The sequence below is a fragment of the Pristiophorus japonicus genome, chromosome 14, assembly GCF_044704955.1.
Source record: "Pristiophorus japonicus isolate sPriJap1 chromosome 14, sPriJap1.hap1, whole genome shotgun sequence".
In the NCBI taxonomy this organism is placed as follows: Eukaryota; Metazoa; Chordata; class Chondrichthyes; family Pristiophoridae; genus Pristiophorus; species Pristiophorus japonicus.
This window is the reverse complement of record NC_091990.1, coordinates 29,091,260-29,115,930: the sequence shown is the minus strand read 5'-3', so window position 1 is coordinate 29,115,930 and position 24,671 is coordinate 29,091,260. Positions and strand designations below refer to the sequence as shown.

Genomic DNA, 24,671 nt, shown 5'->3' with positions numbered 1-24,671 from the left:
AGAAAATTCTTCACTCGGAGAGTTGTTAACCTGTGGAATTCTCTTCCGCAGAGAGTTGTTGATGCCAATTCGTTAGATATATTCAAGAGGGAGTTGGATATGGCCCTTACGGCTAAAGGGATCAAGGTGTATGGAGAGAAGGCAGGAAAGGGGTACTCAGGTGAATGATCAGCCATGATCTTATTGAATGGTGGTGCAGGCTCGAAGGGCCGAATGGCCTACTCCTGCACCTATTTTCTATGTTTCTATGTTTCGGATGAGACATTAAACCGAGGCTCCATCTGCTCTCTCAAGTGGACGTAAAAGATCCCATGGAACTATTTGAAGAGCAGAGGAGTTATCCCCGGTATCCTGGCCAATATTTATCCCTCAATCAACATAACAAAAAAAACAGATTATCTGGTCATTATCATATTGCTGTTTGTGGGAGTTTGCTGTGCGCAAATTGGCTGCCGTGTTTCCTACATTACGACAGTGACTACACTCCAAAAGTACCTCATTGGCTGTAAAGCGTTTTGAGACGTCCGCTGGTTCGGAAAGGCACTATATAAATCCAAGTCTTTTTCTTTTTTCTGATAAAGAACAGTTAGCTAGTGAATGTGTAAATTACCGAGGGAGTTGGTACCGTTTGTGTTAATTTATACAATATTTTGCCATTCTGGTCAATATACATTTTTCGAACTTCTGTAATGTAACATTTTGAAGCCAAAGGATACAAGTTGTGAATTTATCCATTAAACATGTCTCTCAACATGACACAGCCGTAATCACTTTGACTTTTCTTTTGGGAAAAGTACATTATTTCCTGCGAACTACTGACAATATTTATGTTATGGCTAGAGCAAGCACACTGCAGCATAATTACCAGATGGTGACTGATAATGGAAAAAAAAAGTATTTAAATTCCTATTGTAGGAGCCTATTGAAATGAATTCAGATCAGTTAGATTCAAGCTGGGGTATTTGAGTCTGTTCCAGAATTTGCCTTTGAAGATTGAAGGATAATTTTTCTGTTTTTAAGGAAGAAATATAGCTCCTGAAATTACACTGTGGGACCCTAATGTAAGTACCCTGTAACCCTGTAATTTCAGTGTCTACACTCTAAAATAAAATTGCTCAAAAACAGCATGAGATATGCTAGAATGCACAGTAAAGTATAAGCCCTTGTGGTTTAATTTCTCTTGGTGCACACTGATTAACGCATTCAGGTAAAATTCCTTTGTAAGGTACTTTAACACAGCTATTGACCTGCTTCAAATAAATGGCTTAATGATGATGTTAAAATAGCTAACGTTAGGTTAAGCTGCCGCTTTAAGAAGCAAAAGAGAATCAAAAAAATCTCATGCAATATTTTATGTATGGATTAAATGTGGCTTCCATAAGTATTCCTCAGAAATACCTTAGTACAAAAGCTTGAGGAAGATTCACCAGTTAAATTATAGCTGTTCTCCAGAAACCACTTAATGAATTGTAGTGCCTGTTATTTTAAAAGGAATACATTTCGTTTATGATTCTCTTGCTCTGTAATTGCCCATGTTCCCTTTATAATTACAGGCTGCTTTATTCAATAGTTCCTACCGAATGGAGCATTAATGTGGGTTAACCAACAATCAATGTAATTATACCCTCAACAAATCTCGTTTCTATTTTCAGCTTAATGGCTTTGTACAAAGTATTAGGGCTGCCATGTAATACTGAGGCTGGGAGTCAAAGTAACAAAACGCACTTGTCAATAATTTTCTTCTCATACAACAATAATATGCCCCTATGTTTTCCTCTGTGTTTAGGTCCAATCCATTATGGTTTCTATTCAACCATCAGTGCACTTAATATTTAAGCAGATGTTGGGGTAACTATAAGGCGTAATGAACTGTGCTTGCCAATACTGCAATTGTTTCATCAGAGAAAAGTTGTGGATAATGGTTTAACTATATTCAGTAAACTCTGATACAAATTATCTACTTTTTTTTATCAAATAGAAGAAAAGAGAAGGAAAAGGGGGAAGAAAAAGAAAGGAAATGAACAGAGGCAAACTACAACATACATCTTAATACATAGAACAAGATAAACAACAACTTGTATTTATATAGCGCCTTTAATGTACAAAATGTCCCAAGGTGCTGCACAGACGCGTTATCAAACAAAATTTGACACCAAGCCACATAAAGAGATATTAAGGCAGATGACTAAAAGCTTGGTCAAAGAGGTAGGTTTTAAGGAGCATCTTAAATGAGAAGAGAGAGGTAGAGAGGTTTAGGGAGGGGATTTCAAAGCTTAGGGGCCAGGCAGCTGAAGGCACAGCCGCCAATGGTGGAGCGATTAAAATCAGGAATGTACGAAAGTCCAGAATCGGAGGAGCACAGAGATCCCGGATAGTTGTAGGGTGGGAGGAGGTTACAGAGATGGGGAGGGGCAAGGCCATGGAAAGAAAGACAGAAAGAAAGAAAGAAAGACTTGCATTTATATAGCGCCTCTCACGACCACCGGACATCTCAAAGCGCTTTACAGCCAATGAAGTACTTTTGGAGTGTTGTCACAGTTGTAATGTGGGAAACGCGGCAGACAATGTGTGTACAGCAAGCTCCCACAAACAGCAATGTGATACTGACCAGATAATCTGTTTTTGTTATGTTGATTGAGGGATAAATATTGGCCAGGACACCGGGGATAACTCCCCTTCTCTTCTTCGAAATAGTTCCATGGGATCTTTTACGTCCACCTGAGAGGGCATGGTGGGTTTAATGTCTTATCCAAAGGACGGCATCTCCAATAGTGCGATACTCCCTCAGCACTGCACTGGTGTGTTAGCCTAGATTTTGTGCTCTATGGAGTGGGAAGCCACAGCCTTCTGACTTAGAGGTGAGAGTGCTATCCACTGAGCCACAGCTGAACAAATGCATAGATGAAGCTTTCAATAGCAGATGAGCTGAGGCAGGGGCAGAGTTGGGCGATGTTACAAAGGTGGAAGTAGGCGGTCGGCGTGATGGAGAGGATCTGTGGTCAGAAGCTCACCTCATTGTCAAATAAGACACCAAGGTTGTGAATGGTCTGGTTCAGCCTCAGACAGTTGCCAAGGAGAGGGATGGAGTCAGTGGCTCGGGAATGGAGCTTGTGGCGGGGACCGAAAACAATGGCTTTGGTATTTGATATTAAGATCGAACACTGAGGATCATTGTATTACTCATTGCGTGGGCATGAGCTGACCATACAGGTGCTTTCAAATACAAGAAAAAAAGAGTTCCATCATCTTCACCCTAGATTCTTTTCTTGTGAATGGAAAATAATATGTCAGGTTTTAATATTTGCAGGATCTTTCTTAAAGAGAATTTTGTTTCTATTTTTTCTTTTTTTTGTTGTCACAGTAAGCAACGTTAGTACTGGGAAATGGGACCTTTCCATTTCAGGCACTCCTAATACAGCTTAGCTAGGTGCAGAGTAAAGCCTCCTCCATTCTGTTCCCTATATCATGCTTAACCCCAGCCTCCGACGGACACCAGGTAATTCTATTTCTCACAATATTTACCTTTGACCTCTGAGTGAAATTGCCAATTGGTGCTGAATTAGGAGCAATATACTATAGGAGCAAACCTCTCAGGAACTGAATTGAGATGTCCAAACTCATTTCATGTCGAAGCCTTACAACTTGCAGGTCAAAGAGACATTCATCCCATTGGTCTGGGCTGGACTTGAATCCTCAGAAGATTAAATAGATTGGACAGACTGTTTGATGGAAGGAATTGTATCTAGTTCGGCCAAGGAATGGACTTGATAGACTGAATAATAAATGTAACATTCTGGTCATTTGTGTTTATGAGAAGGGTTGAACTCTGGCCCTCAATATTTGTGTACTCTAGCGAATTGTTCTGAATTACTGTCAGTTCAGTTTTCTGTTTGCTATATCTCTAAGTTACCTCATAATTGCTCTCATGGGTTTTCCGTGTTATGTAGCCTTTTTGCAGCTGGGAGAATGGCGAGCTAGCAATAAATAGGCAGAGACGCACTTGGCTAAGCTTACCTCCGACAGATGTTCCATTAGCCCTAACCGTTCCAACTGCTAATCTCACAGAAGATCAAACAAACTCATCACAAATGCAAATACTTATTATGGAAATATTGGTAAAATAATTCAAATTTGTCATTGTTTTTGTGAATTTTATTAAGATGAATGATAGAACAGAAATCTCAGGGGGTCTTTGGTAGTTGTGAATCAACGGTCCATTTTACATCCTGTTCTTTAACATTGACTTGCTTTTGTATTGCCTCATACTGGGCAATATCCTGGTGAATGGGTATTGTATCTCCTCTAACGGCTCAATATCCTTCCCATAGCTGGCAGCACTCTAACTGAGCTCTTATTAGACAGGCGCATCATTACCTGTATGCTTTTATATTCATACCTCGTGATAAAATTTAAAATTCTATTTGTTTTTTTTAAACAGCTTTAGCACTCCCTCAGTACGGCACTGGAGTGCCAGCCTAAATTTTATGCTATTGGCTCAGACTTTGTTGCCTAAGTAACGGTGAGTTTAATGGCGCTTGCCATTATTAATGTGCAAATAGTTCAGTAACTTGTGGTGAAAAAGGGATACCCCAAAATTGCGAATCACCACAAGTTGCTGGACGATTTGTGCCGCTCCACCGTTAGCCTTCGAGAACAGCAGCTCGCCCTCAGCCTCCCCATGAGTTTCATAAATTTGCTGCAATTGCGCATTAATTGCCAATTAAACTCACCATAGAAAGTTCGAACTACTACTTAACGAAATAAGCAACCATTGAGCCTACTTCCATTCATAATTACTGTACTACATTTTATTTTATCAAAATATACCACCTCACGCTAAATAAATTGAATCCCATTTGCCACTTTTTAGCCTATTTCCCCATCTTATCAATATCCTTTTAGAGCTTACACCTACTGTTTTGATATCATCTGTAAATTTACACACCACTCCCTCTAGGTCGATACCTAAATCATTGATGTATACAGTCAACAGAGTGGCCACAGGAATGGACCCTTTGGGATACCACCACCCACTCCCAACAACTGAAAAACTGTCCTTAAGTTCTCGGGATAGAAATTGGTCATCATCGTTCCCGTTTTCTGGGTGTCATAATGTCCTCAGACGATTTTCAGGTGTCTCGGGTTGCAGGCTAAAGCAGGTGTTAGGCCCATTGCCTATACTAATGAGGGGCCTACTGCAGTTCGAGGATCTTGGCTACTTCCTCGCTCATCTTCCTCAGGATCCTGGGATGTACATCATATAAGGAGCTGGCACTTCTTCCTTTAATCTAACTAACGTCTAAAATGCTAGTTTTATCCCATTATAGTATCAGCTCCGCAGGGCGCAATTGAGCATTTGCAGGCGGTTGGGTACCATTCCTCTCTCTGTCCTCTTAACCAGGGAATGGTTCATGGCAACAATCAAGCAACTTATTTTCTAAAAATCTGACAGAAAGATATTTAAGTTCCATATGCAAAAAGCATGAATCCAGGTGCGAGCAGTAGATGGGTGACGGCTGAACTATACGAATGACTTCAATCTCTTGCTTCTGTTGTAGGAGGGCATTTAATAAAAATACCTTGTAATAAAAGATGCAAGTTTTAAAAGCAACCAAGAGTTGAGCACACATCAGCAGGGACACCTTCTACAGAGGTGGAATTAAAGGCTCAGTACCAATCTTTACAGGCAGATGTTTCTACTTTTTAAAAAATTGCGAAATAGCAAGCGGGCAAGGTTTCATCTAATTGGGCGAGCGTGTGATTATATTAATCACATCACTGTTAGAATCACCAGAGAGCATGGAGGTAAAGGAGGGAGAATGCATATAGAATTCCAAACCTCTCCCCTTGTTTCTCTTTGTGGAGTGATGAGTCCGGGAGTGTTGACAGCTCTTCAGTACCTTGTCCAATGGCCATTCTTAACATATGCAGTGGATGCGTGACAGTGTTGGAGGTTATTTTACTGTAAAGGGTGTCATTGCTAAATCTGATCCTATTCTCACCCAAAATCTACCATTGGGGTGGACGGGGGGGGTGTCACAGGATAATGATCAGGAATGAGAATCACTCCCTAGATTTGACTCCCCTCTAGCCCAGGGGTAATTAAGCCCAATTGTTGTGCCCATCTAATGCCTTGGAGAAGAATGTCTATCAGAGAAAAATTTGCAACAGCGTGAATTAATAAAGAAAAACTTACATTTATATAGCATCTTTCATGACCTCAGGACGTCTCAAAATGCTTTACAGCCAATGAAGTACTTTTGAAGTGCACAGCAAGATCCCTCAAACAGCAATGAAATAATGACTAGATAATCTATTTTCGTGATATTGGCCAAGACAGCAGAGAGAACTGCTCAGCTCTTCTTCAAAGTGGTGCCATGGGATCTTTTACATCCATCAGATGGGGCAGACGGGGCCTTGGTTTAACATCCAACTGAAAGACGGTATCTCCGACAGTGCAGCACTCCCTCAGTACTGCATTGGAGTGTCAGCCTAGATTTTGTGCTACTGGCTCAGATTTTGTTGCCTAAATAACAGTGAGTTTAATAGCGCTCGCCATTATTAATGTGTAAATATTTCAGTAACTTGTGGTGAAAAAGGGGTACTCCATGGATTGTGAATCAACACAAATTGCTGGACGATTTGCCCGCTTCACCGTTAGCCTCTGAAAACAGCAGCTCGCCCTCAGCCTCCCCGTGAGTTTCATACATTTGCTGCAATTGCACATTAATTGTCAATTAAACTCACCATAGAAAGTTTGGGCTGCTACTTAACGGAATAAGTGCCTTTACAATGAGGAGATTTATGATCCTGCAATACCAATCAACCTCTCCAACCCAGAAAGGCAACAATTGAAACTGTGAAGTTTTATTCCTGTAGGTTGCAAATTGCTGTTATAGATTTTTCTTTAATTAAATTGAAATGTTGGAATTTTTTCTTACTTTTGCCTTGTCTCTTTTTTACTCTGTCAATCCAATCTTTCTTTCCCTCTCTCTGTTTCTCTTTCTGTACCTGATTTGACTGTAATTCACCCTCCTTCTCTGTCGTCCTCTGTTTCTTTCTCAATCCTTAAATCTCATTGGTTAAGGAGATAGAGTGTTGGTCCCATTGCTCACTGAGGTCCCAGATGCCCCTTTGTCTTCGCCATGCCGGCATTTTTTCTTACTTTTGCCTTGTCTCTTTTTTACTCTCAATCCAATCTTTCTTTCCCTCTCTCTGTTTCTCTTTCTGTACCTGATTTGACTGTAATTCACCCTCCTTCTCTGTCGTCCTCTGTTTCTTTCTCAATCCTTAAATCTCATTGGTTAAGGAGATAGAGTGTTGGTCCCGTTGCTCACTGAGGTCCCAGATGCCCCTTTGTCTTCGCCATGCCGTTACCAGCTCGCACTTCCAGCAATTCATAGGGCTGAATGCTTTTTGGGCTGCAGGGTGAGGGGAAATAGTCCAACTAATGGGGCACGGTGTGAGACACTTCACCCTGGCACATTCTGGACTTAAGTCTCTGCAGCAGGATTTGAAGCCACAAAATTAACACTTTGAAGCAGCTGGATTCTGGTTGGCAAATAAGTGTTGATCATACTTTACATTTTTGGAACAGATGTAAAAAAAAACACCTTTCAATCTGGTTTTAAGGAAACTAAGCTTGTTGCACCACCATTAAAATGAACGTATCGCAAATTGACTTTTGGCACTGTGGTCAGTTATGTTGGGCTTTTGAGGTGGTGTGCCAGCTCTGTAAGTACCAGAAATTGGGAGGATAACCACTCCCCAGGAGAAATTTTTGTGCTGGTTCTTATTAAAAATGTTACTACAATTCCAATCATTTATATTTTCATTTGGAATAGTTGCCATCTGTAAAGAGGCAGCATCTTTGATACTGAATGCTACATTGTATTTTGAAAATATTGCACCAAAATGTGATAGTGCATATTAGAAATGGGACATGGCCTTGATAATTAACATTAATGGTTGGAAAATCATGGAGCACAGGGTTCAAATTTCCAATATGTGCCTCCGACTGGTAAAATGACTCACTATCTATGCATTTGATCTCCACTACGTACCCATCAGTTTTAAATTTGCAACTGTTTAATGGCTCTGTATCTGATACCATTGCACTGTAGAGGATATGCTCCCTATGAGGGCGATTTTAACCCAACTCTCTCATTAGAAACCTGTCGGGGGCAGTTAAAAATCGCCCTGGATTTTACTGCTCCGATCATCTGCAATTTTAACCTGCTCTCCTGAGCAGGCAGCAAGGACAAGCGTCCGGAGCCAACAGGGTCCTTCTTTACATATGCAGGTTGCGACCTGATGATAATCATTGAGAGCCGACTGTAATTTGAACTCAGGCCTGAGCGGGGAATCCACCTGGAGTTAAAATCAGGGCCAGTGTGAGCTTTTTGGGGGCAAAATTTGGGTCGTTTGTGCTTCCCGTTAGCTCCCCCAAGGGCAGCAGCCCAGCACAGAAGCGGAGTGCCGGGCTGGACCCCGCGATATGAAGAGGGCAAGACCCTAAGTTGGCCATTTTGTTTAATGTCAGCGGTCCCCTTCTAACTTGCTTGGCTTACCTGGTGAAATGATAGTGCCTCTTGCTGCCCTCTCATGGCCATCAGCTCCCCATGCATTGCTTGTGATGTGAGTCGTGCAAGAAACACAGCTAATTTAAAACTATTTTTCAAGGGCACAAAAGAGACATTGGATGATAAAGATTTGATGGGATATTAATCTGAATCTGAGCGCACCAAAAAATGTTTTAAAAAAAATCCTATTTAAAAAGTAACTTTAGACAAAAATAGTGAATAGAATGACACTTTAGCAAATAAAATGTCACTGTGGAACTGCAGGAAATTACTGAGATTTTAGAAAATAGACAATAAAATCTGCTCATCAGTGTATTCCATTTTAACAGGATTAGTGTTACTAACTCCAGACGGTTATGGATTTAGCTGTGTGCTATAGATGAACAATTTAATTTCCTACGAGTCTGGTGCAAAACTATTGCAGTCCTACATAAACCTTTCAGCACAATGCCAATTGTAAACATGGCTCAGCGTGCAGTAAAAAAAAAGAGATTATTTTTCACTCTTTATTCTCGATTACAGTTAATGGAAACAATTCAAAACCAGCTGTAATGATGTAACAGTCTGTGATTGTATTACAAACAATTTTTTTGTTGCAGTTTTCTTGGTAGGGAGAGTTGGAAGAGAATTTCTCCTAAAACACTTCCTCAGGAAATCAAGTGTTGCTTCCACCCATCCTTGGGAAAACATGCTTGTGGCAGAATATACAAGAGTTGACGCTGAACATAGGTGGTGAGTTGGAAGTGACAACTTTAGTCAGACTGAGGTTAGGTGTTTGATTTCCCAGTGAAATTTTTTAAAGACAAACGTTTGTAAAAAAAACATTCGGGGGCAGAATTTGCGGTGGGTACGATAATGTACTTGGAGAGCACGCCGTCATACTGCCTCTGAACTGGACAACAAGTTCGGGATTTACTCAGGCGCTTGCTCACGCGCTAAATCCCAAACTTGTGATCTGTCAAGTTCCGACTTGACAGATCACCCGCACCGACACCACACCGACATTCAAAACCTAATTGCTGGCGCAGAGTTGGGCTAATTGCCTGCCAACTGCCCAGCAGTTATGTACGAAAATGTTCCGGCTGGTGGAAACAGGCGCAGGACCTTATAAAATCTTCACCTGATACTTTATTACTGTATTGGATGCTTTTTCCCCAATTAGATGGCTTCCAGGAGCGTTGCAGCGCCTGAGTGTCTCACTTGGGTCAGCACCCAGAGAAAATGTGGAATAGCATCAAATTGACAGGCACAACACCCCGAATCAAGTATTCAACTATACGGCATGGACACCATGGGCTGAATGGCCTCCTTCTGTGTCGTGATTTTCTATGATCCTATGATACGCATTAATAATTAAAACGGCTCTTCTTCATGTTTTGATAAACAAATGTTTGATCTCATCCCGGTCTAACTCGTGCGCCATTCATTCATGAGACAAGAGGCAAAATGGAAAACACACATCGGACGAAGGCTTAAAAAAAGGAATATCCTTGTGTTAATTGAAAGTGAAATCGGAACTCTGTGTGTCCGAAGTTTACTGCAGCGTTTATTCTCTAAATATAAATGCTTCAAAGATCAATTGTCATTGAGAGATCTCCTGCTTTCTGATTGGAGCACTGGCCCATGTGATCCTCGGTACGGTTCTGCACACGTGCGCCCCGGGGATCCATGGGCCACACCCTCGAGTACGTGGGGTCAAAGAGCAAATTCGCCAAGGAACATCCCCATCAGGTACGTTCACATTCTATTCAGATGCCAGCAGCCTCTGACCGCAAAATCCAGGCCAATCTTTTAGTAAATATTTTTGTTATAAAGACAAAATTACCATTGTAAAATATTGCCACTTCCAACAGACTCAAAACTGATTGAAGGCTGAGATGATTAACTGCTGTAACAAGAAGTTGGATAAATATCTAGCTGGGAGTAGAATTAGTCTACGGATAGAATTTAGAAATGATCACATACAGGTGTGTAATGGGTCCTATGCTGCCGAGACATCAGAGGGTATTTATACAGAGAGACTATTGTCTCCAGTGGGGGAATCCAGAACAAGGGGGCATTATCTTAAAATTAGAGCCAGGCCACTCAGGAGTGAAGTAAGGAAGCATTCTTTCACACAAAAGGTAGTAGAAACCTGGAACTCTCTTCCCCAAATGGTTGTGGATTCTGGGCCAATTGAAACTTTCAAAATTGAAATCGATAGCTTTTTGTTGAAGAAGGGGATCAAGGGACAAGGAGCAAAAGCGTGTAAGTGGAGTTGAGATACAGAGCAGCCAATTTCTAAGGGGCTGAATGGCCTACTCCTGTACCTTTGTTCCTATATGGAAGGAGCAGGTTTGATGTGTTAAGTATGGAAGAACTCCACAAGACTGAGTACTGTGAGCTAAAACTGACGTGACCTTAGTCTCTTTAATACAACTCCAGAGTGCCTAAACAGCATGGCAGTCAACCTTTTATACTCCCTTGCACGAGGTGTGCAGGTGACCCTTGGGCCTCCAACAGTTGGTGGCAAGTCTTACACAGTTACAATGTTTACATACATAACATGATGGGCCCAGTGAGCCTTTCTTGTTCCGTGTTTATTTTTAGCCAAAACACATTCAGAATCTACTTGAAACAAAACAATTTGAAGAAATGAAGCAAACTGCTACCATTTTTCACTTTGCATGCTCAAGTGCCCCCCGCTGCTGTTATACTGTGTTTCTCAGGCGCAATGTCCCTCCCTCTTTCTGCTGCAACCATACACGCTGTCGCATCTCTCGCTGGACTTTTCCATCTCAGTTACAACATCAAGTTGTTCTTAAAAATTGCTGCGTTATTCAAATGTTCCAAATTAAAACCATTCCCCATAAACCTCAACATCATAAGTGAACCAATTTACCACTCAGCACTATCGGCCTTTTGTGAGCTCCCCTTAATTTAAGGTTAATTGCCAGCAGGCAGTGGCTGTGCCTGTACAGTGCTCTACATTTAGAAATATACAGACCCGCAGCTAATTAAGAGCAGAAGACTGAAATAAAATTCATCAGCAGCTCTGCTGTAATTGGGGAGGTCAGCACAGGAGTGCTTTCCAATGGCCGAGTCCTTATTAATGTTTTACAGAACAGAGGCACAATGTACTTTACAAGCCATCCAATTTACAGAGCTGCAGAGTTCTGAATGGTGTTTATTTTGATAAATTACTTCCCACCCAAAAACTCACTAATTCGCAAGGAGTCATCCAGGGGTGACTATTGTTTCACGAGCTGAATGTTAGACAGCAAATACATGTTGTGCTTCCTCCACAGGGCCAGTGCAATTAGATTCCCTTCAACCAACTGCACTGGGCAGGAGTTAATTCAAGAAGAATTAATTCAAAAATAAACAGTATTTTAAAATCACACAGCTTCATAGCTAAATTGCATTTGAACTTTCTAATTCATTTTTTTGAGGAGTTCACCATTTTAATAATAATCGTAAACCGCGAGAACACCTGTGCACTTGTTGTTACAGATATGACACCCTTGCTGGGTATGTATGGGTGACAAACATTCATCCTAGCTCCATAATCCAGAGAGAATGGCAGGCCCCATCACAGCTGGTTCTTAACTGAGTCCAAATGTTCCAAATTAAAACCATTCCCAAGGCGTGAAAAAGTTATTCTTTGTTCCTTCGAGTTCGGGTTAAAATAACACTTTACAAAGCGCGAAATGAGCAACATGAGATGCTTCATTTGTGAAAAGCAGGGAGGGATGTTTGCTGGCGAGTTACAAATAAAAGGTTCTTTTTCACCAGGGCAGCTTGATTAGAATGTTAGTGTATATATCGCAGGTAGCAGACTCAGGTGTACCGTTCCAACTGGGACAGGGAGGGCCGATCGCCAGGGCTTGGTGTCAGTGAATGCTGCCCGCTGACCAGACCCATCGACACACTATCAGTGTGAAACACTGACGGTGCACAAAAATGATCACTATGGCCGGAATTCTGCTCACCTCGGTGAGTCCGGTGCAGGAGGTGTCCATGGGGAGGTCGCTGTCAAAAATAACAACTTTCCCACCCGACCCGAGACTGATCGCGCCCGCTACCACCCTTGGAAATTCCGGCCGCTGTGTGATAAAAAGACTTCCTGACGTCAGTCCTAAATGTGCATGTGGCCAGTTTGATTTTGTGCTCTCTCATCCTACTGCCGTGATTAGCGTGAAGTGATGCTCTGTATTTACCTTGTCTGTCGCACGTACTATCCAATGGGTAGTTATTTTTTAGTAGCCATTTTATCTTAGCAAGTTTGGGGGTAGAAATTACCCTCTGCCCAAACCGGGGCGCACCCTCCCTTTTTTTAAGTTTTTCTCCGCCGCGACCCATGACACCCAGCAAAGGCATGTTGTGCTTCCTCCACAGGCCCAGTGGCTCAGGGTGGAAGTTGTGGCGGCTGTGGGGCGGAAGTGATGACCAGTCATCAGCGCTGCGCTGGCGCGTCACAACATCAGTTAAAGGGGAGAGCCACCAGGGAGGGTTTGGCCGGGCCAGCGTCCTCGTATCCAAGAGAGGGTGCCAGGCTGCCTGTTGATGGCCCGGCCGATCCCGAGGGCGTAATTGTTGGGCCGACCTGGCAGTCGGCCGACAATATAAAATAACATGGCGGCCGCCGCAGTGCGCGCTCCCCTTTAAGCGTGGCCGGGTGAGAGTGCACCGACACAAAAAGCTGTTGGGGGCACCGACTGGTGGTGGGGCCGCCCCCGCGGGGCAATACCGGGAAAGGGGCAATTTTGCGAGGGGGGTCCCCGCCAATCGGTAAGGAATCGGCGCGTGCACATTGTGGCGGGAAAACGGGCGGAGCGATCCCGGGCACCACTCCAAAACTCACGAAGGGCAATTTACAAAATGGTGGCCCCTCCGCGGAGAGTCGACGGCCATTCCGTGCTGCCCCTTGGCCGGCATTTCAGGCGGCGAGAAGTCTTATCGGGAGGGGCAATTCGGCCCATTGGTGTTTTGGGGGTGGGGGAGATGGATTGTCATGGGAGGTTGGGATCCCTCCGACTGATTACCAACATGGCAGCACGATCTGCACCATTGATATCACCTGCTCTTCTCTTCTCAGCCACATGCATTGTGTTCCACTTTGCCAGCTTTTCCTGTTTCCATTTCAGATCTGCCTTACCTATCCCACCTTCCCCCATTACTTCAGCTGTGTCACTTAAATGTCTTTCATTTCTTTTATTATGCTTTTTCCTGTTATCTCATGTGAGTATCACTTCAGCTTTTTAACTATCCCCTATTTCTTTAAAAACATTTTACAGATCATTCTACTTCCTCTATCATGTGTGCACGTGTGTGTGTCTGTGTGGGCGCGTGCAAGTGCACGCATCTCTCTATCTGTGTGTGTGTGCGCATGTGTGTGTGTATTAGTGTGTGCATGTGTGTGCATGTGACTGTGTGCGTGTGCATGTGTGTGAGTGTTCGTGTGTGTGTATGTGTTTGTGCGTGTATGTGTGTGTGCACATGCGAGTGTCTGTGTCTGTGCATGCGCGCGTGTGTGTGTGAGTATGTATGTGTGTGCGTGTGTGTGCGCGCATATGTGTGTGTTTGCATGTGTGTGTGCATGTGTGTGAGTGCGAGTGTGTGCGAGTGTAAGTGTTATTGTGTGAGTGTTAGTATGTGAGTGTGTGTTAGTGTGAGTGAGTGTGCGAGTGTGTGAATGTGTGTGAGTGTGCGAGTGTGTATGTGAGTGAGCGTGAGTGTATGAGTGTATGAGTGCGAGTGCGAGTGTGTGTTAGTGCGAGTGTGTGTGTATGTGTTTTTTCCTCCCTCTTAGCTTTGTTCTGTTCCTTTTTAGATTCTGCTGATCTGTAATTTTCACAGTTCTAATGAGAGGTTGTATCTGGAATGTGAACTCTCCTGTTCACTCCACAGACACTGACTGATCTGGTGTGTTTCCAGCACTTGCTGTCTTTGTTTCAGATTTCCAACATTTACATTTTATTTGCTTTTTATTTATCTTACAATAGTTGGAGTCTTTTTTTCATCAATCACTGTTTTATAAAGTCAGTTTTCAAAAGTTCTTCCATTAATATTGATTTGTAAAGTTCCACAGTGTTTTGACACATGTAGATAGAAGTAATATTTGATATAACTATTACTGCAAATGAAGATTGGTAGTATTGTGTTCCGAACACAGATGAGACTGCAAACAGGGAGGTTAAAGTAACAGTGATCTCAGTCTTTATTAAGACACTCCAGAGTGAGCAATAGGCCTTAGGGGCCGGCTTATATACAGTGCACCCAAGGGATGCTGGGATCCCTTGGGACTTCAGGGGATGCGCTCCCTGGTGGCGGAACATGGGAGTGCATGCTTTACAGATACACAACATCACGCCCCCGCAAAGTCAAAGTGAAAACTATTTACAAGGTGAGGCGCTCGGGAGCCTTTCTTTCCCTGGTGGAACGCCTCGGTACAAATGTCTGTTCTGGTGTGGTGGCTGTGCCCTCGCTGGGCTGGCGTATTGTTGGCCCTGCAGGGCTGCTGGGTGAGCCTGGCCTTGCTGGGCTGTTGGGTGTGATGGGTTTGATTTCCTGGTCCAGCGTGGTGTCGTTGATCCTTTGGGTGTGTGTTGTGGGCTCGAAAAAGGTGGTGTCTGCTGTGGGTTGTTCAGGGCAGTCTGTGAACCGCAGCCACGTTTGGTCCAGGTGCTTTCTGCAAATTTGTCCATTGTCTAGTTTGACTACAAACATCCTATTCCCTTCTTTAGCTATCACCGTGCCCGCGATCCACTTGGGACCATGTCCATAGTTTAGCACATACACAGGGTCATTCAGATCAATTTCCCGTGACACAGTGGTGCGACCATCGTTTACATTTTGTTGCTGCCGCCTGCTCTCTACCTGATCATGCAGGTTGGGGTGAACCAGCGAGAGTCTGGTTTTAAGTGTCCTTTTCTTGAGTCGCTCAGCCGGGGGCACCCCTGTGGGGTCTCGTGCGATAGCTGAGCAGTACTCGGGACAGGCGGGTTTGGAGTGAGCCTTCTGTGACTCGTTTAAGGCTGTGTTTGATGGTTTGTACTGCCCGCTCTGCCTGCCCCTTGGAGGCTGGTTTAAACGGGGCCGAGGTGACATGTTTGATCCCATTGCGGGTTATGAATTCTTTAAATTTGGCACTGGTGAAACATGGCCCGTTGTCACTGACCAGTATGTCAGGCAGGCCGTGGGTGGCAAACATGGACCTCAGGCTTTCAATGGTGGCGGTGGCGGTGCTTCCTGACATTATTTCACATTCAATCCATTTTGAAAAAGCATCCACCACCACCAGGAACATTTTATCGAGAAACGGGCGTGCATAATCGACATGGATCCTTGACCATGGTCTGGAGGGGCAGGACCACAAACTTAGTGGTGCCTCTCTGGGCACGTTGCTCAGTTGAGCACATATGCTGCATTGCCGTACACAGGACTCTAAGTCAGAGTCGATACCGGACCACCACACGTGGGATCTGGCTATCGCTTTCATCTTTACTATATCCGGGTGTGTGCTGTCGAGATCCGAGATGAACGTCTCAATGCTCTTTTTGGTAGCACTACGCAGTTACCCCACAACGGGCAGTCTGCCTGAATGGACAGCTCGTCCTTTCGCCGCTGGAACAGCTTGATTGGCTCTTGCATTTCAACGGGGATGCTGGCCCAGCTCCCATGCAGTACACAGTTTTTTTTACTAGGGACAGCAGAGGATCTTGGCTGGTCCAAGTCCTAATCTGGCAGGCCGTGACAGGTGATTTATCATTTTCAAACGCTCCCATGACCATCAACAAGTTTGCAGGCTGCGTCATTTCCACCCCCGTGGTGGGCAATGGTAGCCGACAGAGAGCATCTGCACAGTTCTCGGTGCCTGGCCTGTGGCGGATGGTATAGTTATACGCTGATAGTGCGAGTGCCCACCTTTGTATGCGGGCTGAGGCATTAGTATTTATCCCCTTTTTTTCAGCGAACAGGGATGTGAGGGACTTGTGATCGGTTTCCAGCTCAAATTTGAAGCCAAACAGATGCTGATGTATTTTCTTTACCCCGAACACTCTAATGCCTCTTTCTCAATCATGGTGTAGGCCTTCTCGGCCTTAGACAAGCTCCTTTAAGCATAGGCGACAGGTTGCAACTTCCCCGCAATATTAGCTTGTTGTAATACACACCCGACTCCGTACGACGACGCGTCACATGCTAGCACAAGTCTTTTACACGGGTTATACAACACAAGCAGCTTGTTGGAGCATAAAATGTTTCTGGCTTTCTTAAAAGCAATTACTTGTTTTTTTTCCCCATACCCAGTTCTCACCTTTGCGCAAAAGCAGATGTAGGGGCTTTAAAAGGGTGCTTAACCCCGGTAGGAAGTTACCAAAATAGTTGAGCAGTCCCAGGAACGACCGCAGCTCCATGATGTTCTGCAGCCTGGGCGGATTCCTGATAGCCTCTGTCTTGGCGTCTGTGGGCCGAATGCCGTCCGCTGCGATCTTTCTCCCCAAAAACTCCACTTCTGTTGCCATGAAGACTCATTTCGACCTCTTCAGCCGCAGCCCTACGCGATCCAGTCGCTGGAGGACCTCCTCCAGGTTTTGTAGGTGCCTGACCCGTGACCAATATGTCATCCTGAAAGACCACCGTGTGCGGTACCGACTTGAGTAGGCTCTCCATATTTCTCTGGAAGATCGCTGCAGCCAACCGAATTCCAAACGGGCATCTGTTGTAGATGAACAATCCCTTGTGCGTGTTGACGCAGGTGAGGCCCTTCAAAGACTTCTCCAGCTCCTGCGTCATGTAGGCCAAAGTCAGGTCGAGCTTGGTGAACGTCTTACCTCCTGCCAGCGTCGCAAATAGGTCGTCTGCCTTAGGTAGCGGGCATTGGTCCTGTAGCAAGAAACGATTAATAGTTACTTTATAATCGCTACAAGTCCTGACTGTGCCATCACTTTTGAGTACTGGAACAATCGGGCTGGCCCACTCGCTGAATTCCACTGGGGAGATGATGCCCTCGCGTTGCAGCCTGTCCAGCTCGATTTCCACTCTCTCCCTCATCATGTGAGGTACCGCTCGCGCCTTGTGGTGAATGGATTGTGCCTCTTGGACCAAGTGGATCCGCACCTTCGCCCCGGAAAAGCTTCCAATGCCTAGCTCAAAAAGGAAAGGAAATTTGTTAAGAACCTGGGTACATGCGGCCTCATCGACATGTGATAGCGCTCGGATGTCATCCCAGTTCCAGCGGATTTTGCCCAGCCAGCTCCTTCCAAGCAATGTGGGGCCATTGCCCGGGACAATCCAGAGTGGCAGTTCGTACACCGTGCCCTCGTAGGTGACCTTGACCATGGCGCTGCCCAGGACACTGATAAGCTCTTTGGTGTATGTTCTCAGTTTCGTGTGGATGGGGCTCAGGGCTGGTCTGAATGCCTTGTTGCACCACAATCTCTCAAACATCTTTTTACTCATGATGGATTGGCTAACGCCAATGTCCAGTTCCATGGCTACAGGTAAGCCATTCAATTTTACGTTTAGCATTATAGGTGGACATTTCGTCGAAAATGTGTGCACCCCGTGTACTTCAGCATCTGCCTCCTCTCTCTGAGGTTCGAAATTGCTTTGATCCACCATGGACCGATCTTCCTCTGCCATGTGGTGGTTAGCAGGTTTTACAGAGCTTGCAGCTCGTTTGCAAGCTCGTTGGAGGTGCCCCATTGTTCCACAGCTCTTGCAAACATACCCTTTGAAGCGGCATGAATAGGCTGAATGGAAGCCTCCACAATGCTAACAAGGTGTGAATTGTTGGGACTCTGAGTCATCTGGGTCACCTGAGGCCTGCTGACAGTTGCAGACTCCTGGGTTCTGCCCTGTACATTTCTGTTCGCAAACACAGTTCCAGTTAATTTATGACCATTGCTAGCACTTGTGTGCTGAGAGATTTGTTTGGTGTTATCACTGGTGGACATTACCGCTTGTGCTATCGCAATGGCCTTACTGAGGGTCGGTGTCTCTACAGTCAAAAGTTTTCGCAGGATGGTCTCGTGACCAATGCCCAGTACAAAAAAGTCTCTGAGCATTTGTTCCAGGTAGCCATCAAACTCACATTGTCCTGCAAGTCGCCTTAGCTCGGCGATGTAGCTCGCCACTTCCTGACCTTCAGATCGTTGGCAAGTGTAGAACCGATACCTCGCCATCAGCACGCTCTCCCTCGGGTTAAGATGCTCCCGAACCAGTGTACACAGCTCCTCATACGACTTATCTGTAGGTTTCACCGGAGTCAGAAGATTCTTCATGAGGCTGTAGGTCGGTGCCCCGCAGACTGTGAGGAGGACCGCTCTCCTTTTTGCAGCGCTTCCTTCTCCATCCAGCTCGTTGGCTACAAATTAATGGCCTAGCCGTTCGACATAGGCTTCCCAGTCCTCACCCTCCGAGAACTTCTCCGGGATGCCCACAGTTTGCTGCATCTTTGCTTTGGATTCGTGTACTCGTCGCCAGTTGTTGTGTTCCTAACACAGATGAGGCTGCACACAGGGAGGTTAAAGTAACAGTGTCGTCAGACTTTAATAAGACACTCCAGAGTGAGGAACAGGCCTTAGGGGCCGGCTTATATAAAGTGCTCCCAAGGGATGCTGGGATCCCTTGGGACTTCAGGGGGTGAACTCCCTGGTGGCGGAACATGGGAGTGCATGCTTTACAGATACACAACAGGTAGCCCAAGAGACTTCTAATATTTGGAGTTTGAAAGTCTAAGGCTACCAGTTACTCTGAATTCCACTCTCATTTCAAGTGGAACAACCTGCAATTTAAATTTCCAAGCTTAAACTAGTAACAAGCAACAGATAGGATTAGACTAACACAGATATTGTAATTAAACCCGTCTGGGAGCTCAATGGGTGGTGTATTAGATATCCGCCATTCACATCTGGAACCTGGGTTTAAATTCAACCTAGACTGATGGGATGAATATAGGGGTTGTTCTACTAAAATTGGGATGAAGACACATGATCAAAATGATACCCAGACTTCAAGGATTAAGTTGCGAGGGGCGAATACACAAATTAGGGTTATATTCCCGACAATTTAGAAGGTCAAGGGGTGATCAGACCAAAGTTTTCGAGATATTAAGGGGGAACAGATCGGGTAGAGAGCGAAATTGCATAGTGCCCCATTTGGGGTGATAACTTTTGTGGGAGCGCTACACAATTGAATCCGATGTGAACTTCTGGTTTAGCGCTCCAGGAGGGAAGTGGAGCCAATCAAGCGCTACCACTTCCCTTGGAGCGCTAAAGGGAGTGCGAGGGGCAGTAGCGGCAGAGCGCGGCACAATGTCCCGTGCAGCGCTGCTGGATTCACAGGCTCCTTCCCTACCCTAAAGGGAAGGGTCAATGCTGAGGTTATTCAAGGCTAAGGCTGGGAATGGTTGGTAATGGCACCTGTGATCCGTGAAGATTAGCCGGAAGCACTGTACGAGAGCGCAAGGCGGGATGGAAAACATTCAAAACAACACACTGGGGGGGGGGGGGATAATAACACTTTGGCCTACCTGACCACCACTGCCTTTAATTACCGCTCCCCAAGCAGCCGGCCGAGGTCACAACGTCTCCTGTAGTTGCCGTTGTTGACGCCTGGCGATGCTGCAGGGGGCAGGAGCAAAGTTAAGATCCGGGGCAGTAATGGGGTGCAGGAGACTGAGGCAGTAAGTTTTAGAGCCAGCGCCAACCTATCATGCAAGTTCGCGGACACCGGTAATTTTGCCGCGCCCAGTCGGTAAGCCGTTAGCGTCCCGTTACCACCCTCCGGAGGTGCTAACGGAAGGCACAAAGATGGCCAATTTCTCCCCTTTAAACTGTTTTAACTGGGTGATGATTCTAGGACCAGGGGGCATAGTTTAAAAATTAAAACCAGATCTTTCAGGAGTGAAATTAGGAAACACGTCTACACACAAAGGGTGGTAGAAGTTTGGACCTTTCTTGCGCAAACAGTAATTGATGCTAGATCAATTGTTAATTTTAAATTGGAGATTGATAGCTTTCTGTTAACCAAAGGTATTAAGGGATATTGGCCAAAGGCGGGTGTATTGAGTTAGGCCACAGATCAGCCACGATCTCATTGGATGGTGGAACAGGCTCGACGGGCTGAATGGTCTCCTCCTGTTCCTATGTTTCTTACATTGCAGGGGCAGAGTAGAGGGTGATCTGCACCTAATCTTACTATAGCTGACCTGGGATTGTTTACTGCTGACCTTGGTTGCCTCAAAGTGTTCATTTACCAGTGATAAATATTCTTTACCTTTTGTGAAGACAAACAATTTCAAGAAACATTAATAAAAAGGACTTTAAACCTGTTGCGGGTTATCAGTACTCAGGCTGAACCGAGCGCTCAGCCCTTTACTGAACTCCACTAGGACATCAGCTAAAATCTGGAAACTGTTGGTCTGCCAAGTAAATGAGACTGAGGAGAGGGGAAAGAGGAGCTGCACTGGGGGGAAGGAAAAACAGCAACACAGCCCCGTGAGGCTCTATTCTAACAGTGGTCTACAACTGTAGAAATGTCTGGTACAGATTGGACCAGCCAACAACTGTAGTGGCGTGTAGCTCACTTCAAGATCAGATATGGGGCAGAATTGTAAATCCTTGGCGTGCTTTCATTCCATTTGCAGTTTCAATCACATACCTTCACTCAAAATTGTTTCCTGCAATTTTCTATTGTTGAATATTCCATAGTGAAATTAGCAGCGTGTATAAAAAACACATTTCCTCATGTACTGGTGCTCCTGAATAAATGGCAGAAAAAAATAGAAAGTGGGGCCAAAACAAAGAAAATATATCCCAAGATTTTCCCTTCTATTAATGAGGGAACATTGGATGCATTTCCTTCACATTTCTTTTTGCAGTGTGATTTTAGACCCAAGATACATTTTTTACTTTTGGTCATATTAGGTAAAGTGGCTGTTGAAATCTTTCAACATAATGCCCCAGCATCAAACCGAGGTCAATTATAGAGGAACTCGCCACTATTTAAAGAATCTAAACTGTTCTTAATCATTTACAGTTGCAGCTATGAAGAGATCATTGAGAGCCTGGGACCTTTCTTCTACACTAAAACTAAGAAGGTTAAGGAGTGACATTGTGTTAGGTTGTTTCCACTGCTTGGTGAGACAGTAACAAAGAGAAAAAATTCTTTGCAGAGGATGGGTTGAATGTGAAATGTTCCATTCCAAACTGTTGTTGAAGCTGAGTCTGTAAATTATTTAAAAAGGGAATTCGATAGTTGTTTGAATAAGAGAAATGTTAAAGGGTATGGGGATTGAGTGGGGCTGGACAGGGACTTATAGGGAAAAAAGCACTGACGCAGACTTGATGGACCAAATGGTCTGTTTCCCTGTTGTAACATTCTAAGATTCTATGATTTAAGAATATAAGAAAGTCCAGAATGAGAAAAGGCAATTCGGTCCATCGAACTACTCCTTCCATACACCAGAGAAAATCTACCCTATTGGCCATAGGGTAGGCTCCACCTGCTAATTTTCCTGAGGGAAGGTCGTGCACCAAAACGCATTGATCCTCGAGAGGAGTCCACAACACCTGGTCAACTTTGAGTATCGAACCCTGACTGGTTGGGCTCCACAGAAACATGGGGTATGGGAGCCTAGTGGTATTGTGACTGGATGAGTAATCCAAAGGCCTGCACCAGTACCCCAGAGCGAGAGTGAGAGAGAGAGAGAGAGAGGGAGAGGCAGCTGGGGGAATTTAAATTCAGTTAATTAAATAAATCATAGAATCATAGAAGTTTACAGCACAGAAGGAGGCCATTTTGGCCCATCGTGTCCATGCCGGCCAACAAGTGGCTATCCAGCCTAATCCAGCTCCAGCTCTAGGTCTGATACAATCATAGAAGTTTGGAATTAATTGGAATCTGGAATTAAAAAGCTAGTATCAGTAATGGTGACCATGAAACTACTGTTCTGTCGAAAAACCCATCTGGTTTACTAATGTCCTTTGGGGAAGGAAATCTGCCGTCCTTACCTGGTCTGGCCTAATGTGACTCCAAACCCAGAGAAGTCCTGCTGCAACTGTACAGGGTATTGGTGAGGCCACACCTAGAGTACTGCGTTTTGGTCTCCGTATTTAAGGAAGGATATACTTGCGTTGGAGGCTGTTCAGAGAAGGTTCACTAGGTTGGTTCCGGAGATGAGGGGGTTGACTTATGAAGATAGGTTGAGTAGGTTGGGCCTATACTCATTGGAATTCAGAAGAATGAGAGGTGATCTTATCGAAACATAAAAGATAATGAGGGGGCTCGACAAGGTGGATGCAGAGAGGATATTTCCACTCATAGGAGAAACTAAAACTAGAGGACATAGTCTCAGAATAAGGGGCCACCTATTTAAAACTGAGATGAGGAGGAATTTATTCTTTCAGAGGGTTGTAAATCTGTGGAATTCTCTGCCTCAGAGAGCTATGGAGGCTGGGTCATTGAGTATATTTAAGACAGAGATAGACAGATTTTTGAGCGATAGGGGAATAAAGGGGAGCGGCCGGGGAAGTGGAGCTGAGTCCATGATCAGATTAGCCATGATCTTACTAAATGGCAGAGCAGGCTCGAGGGGCAATATGGCCTACTCTTATGTTCTTATGTTGACCCATAGCAATGTGTTTGACTCTTAACTGCCCTCTGAAATGGCCTACCAAACCACTACAACAAAGTCAGCACTGTGGGAGTACCTTCACCAGTCCAAGTGGACTGCAGCGATTCAAGAAGGGCAAGGAGGGTTGGACAATAAATGCTGGCCTTGCCCACATCCCGTGAATGAATACATTTTAAAAAAGAACATCCCATCACCAGTTGTGACCACATCTTCACTGAAATCATTGTACGCTATGGAATATTGAAAATCTCAGTTTGTATCTGGTCACATAATCTTCAATCCCATTTCCAGACAGATAGCTAATTATTTTTTAAAGGTGCGAACAATATCTATTTTTTGCCTCATTCTTCATTGCCTGTATGTTGAATGGGGATTGTCCAAGTGACCATTCTTCATGAGTGAGCCTGGGCAATGAATATTGGCAAGTTCTGTAAATGTGGGTTTAACCCATCTAAATCCAGTGCTGACCTCAGCCAACATGTACACACACAGGCGCTACCAGGAGGGCTCACTGAATAGCCCTCACTTGTTCTTTACCTCACATCCACCCACGTCCAATGCTACTTTGACAGTGCTGTGTCCAAGAGGACGGAAGGTGCTCAATGTAAGAACAGCTGGTAAAGGCTCGCCATCCGAATTTGAACCATCTTTGGTTCTATATTAACGCGTTCAGATCTATTCCCTTCTTATGGTGAATTTTTAGTGGAAACGTTAGATCAAGGCACCATCTACCCTCAACTAACACCAGAAAAAACACTTTAACCAGTCATTCATCTCAGTGGTTGTGGGGCCTGCCGGCGCACAAATTAGCTGCTGTAGATACCTACATAACATGTCAACTAACTACACTTCAATAAAGAAATTCTTTGGATGTGAAGTGCTTTAGATTGTGAAAAGATTATGGGGCTGAATTCACGGCCTCTATGGGCGTGTACGAGGTGCACACGGCCCGTAGTGGCCCCGCAAGTTCTGGCTTTAGGCATGCACTGCGCAGGCGCCGAAACCTGGAACTTGCGATCTGTCAAGAAGCCTCTTGACAGATCGTCCGAATCGGAAGTAAATGGACATTCGCGGGCGGAGAGGTGCAACTTCTGCCTAGCGAATGCCTTTAAAATTCTTACGTCTTGTAAAAACAGGAATAAGGCCTGCTTTTATCAGCGTAAGACTTTTAAAGGACAGAAAAATATATATTTTTTCAATAACTTAAATATTTGAAAACCTGTGAAATACACCTAAGTTTATTTTTAGACCCTTTAAAATATGTAAATTTATTTGTGAAAAAATTACATTTTTGTTTTAAATAATTAATTAAATTCCATTTTGATTAATTTTAAGTATGTGATGTTTAAAAAAAAAATTATTTCAAGTGTTCTTGTATTTTTGGGGGTATTGCCATTCATACTTATGGTGATTCCGTACACACGGAACTCCCCCACAGGTATGAATAGGAATACCCCTTCTTTCATTGG

General features: G+C 44.4%; 1 protein-coding gene across 2 annotated transcripts in view; it reads right to left on the bottom strand.

Annotated features, from left to right (window-relative positions):
- Nucleotides 1-24,671, bottom strand: part of col8a2 (collagen, type VIII, alpha 2) — a 270,845-nt gene that overhangs the window by 87,957 nt on the left and 158,217 nt on the right. The window contains exon 1 of one of the 2 annotated variants that reach the window (XM_070899077.1): nucleotides 20,098-20,128. The exons of the other annotated variant lie outside the window; for it this stretch is intronic. The gene's annotated coding sequence lies outside the window, so the exon portion shown is untranslated. Of the gene's footprint in view, nucleotides 1-20,097; nucleotides 20,129-24,671 lie in introns of those variants that run through there. 2 annotated transcript variants of the gene reach the window in all.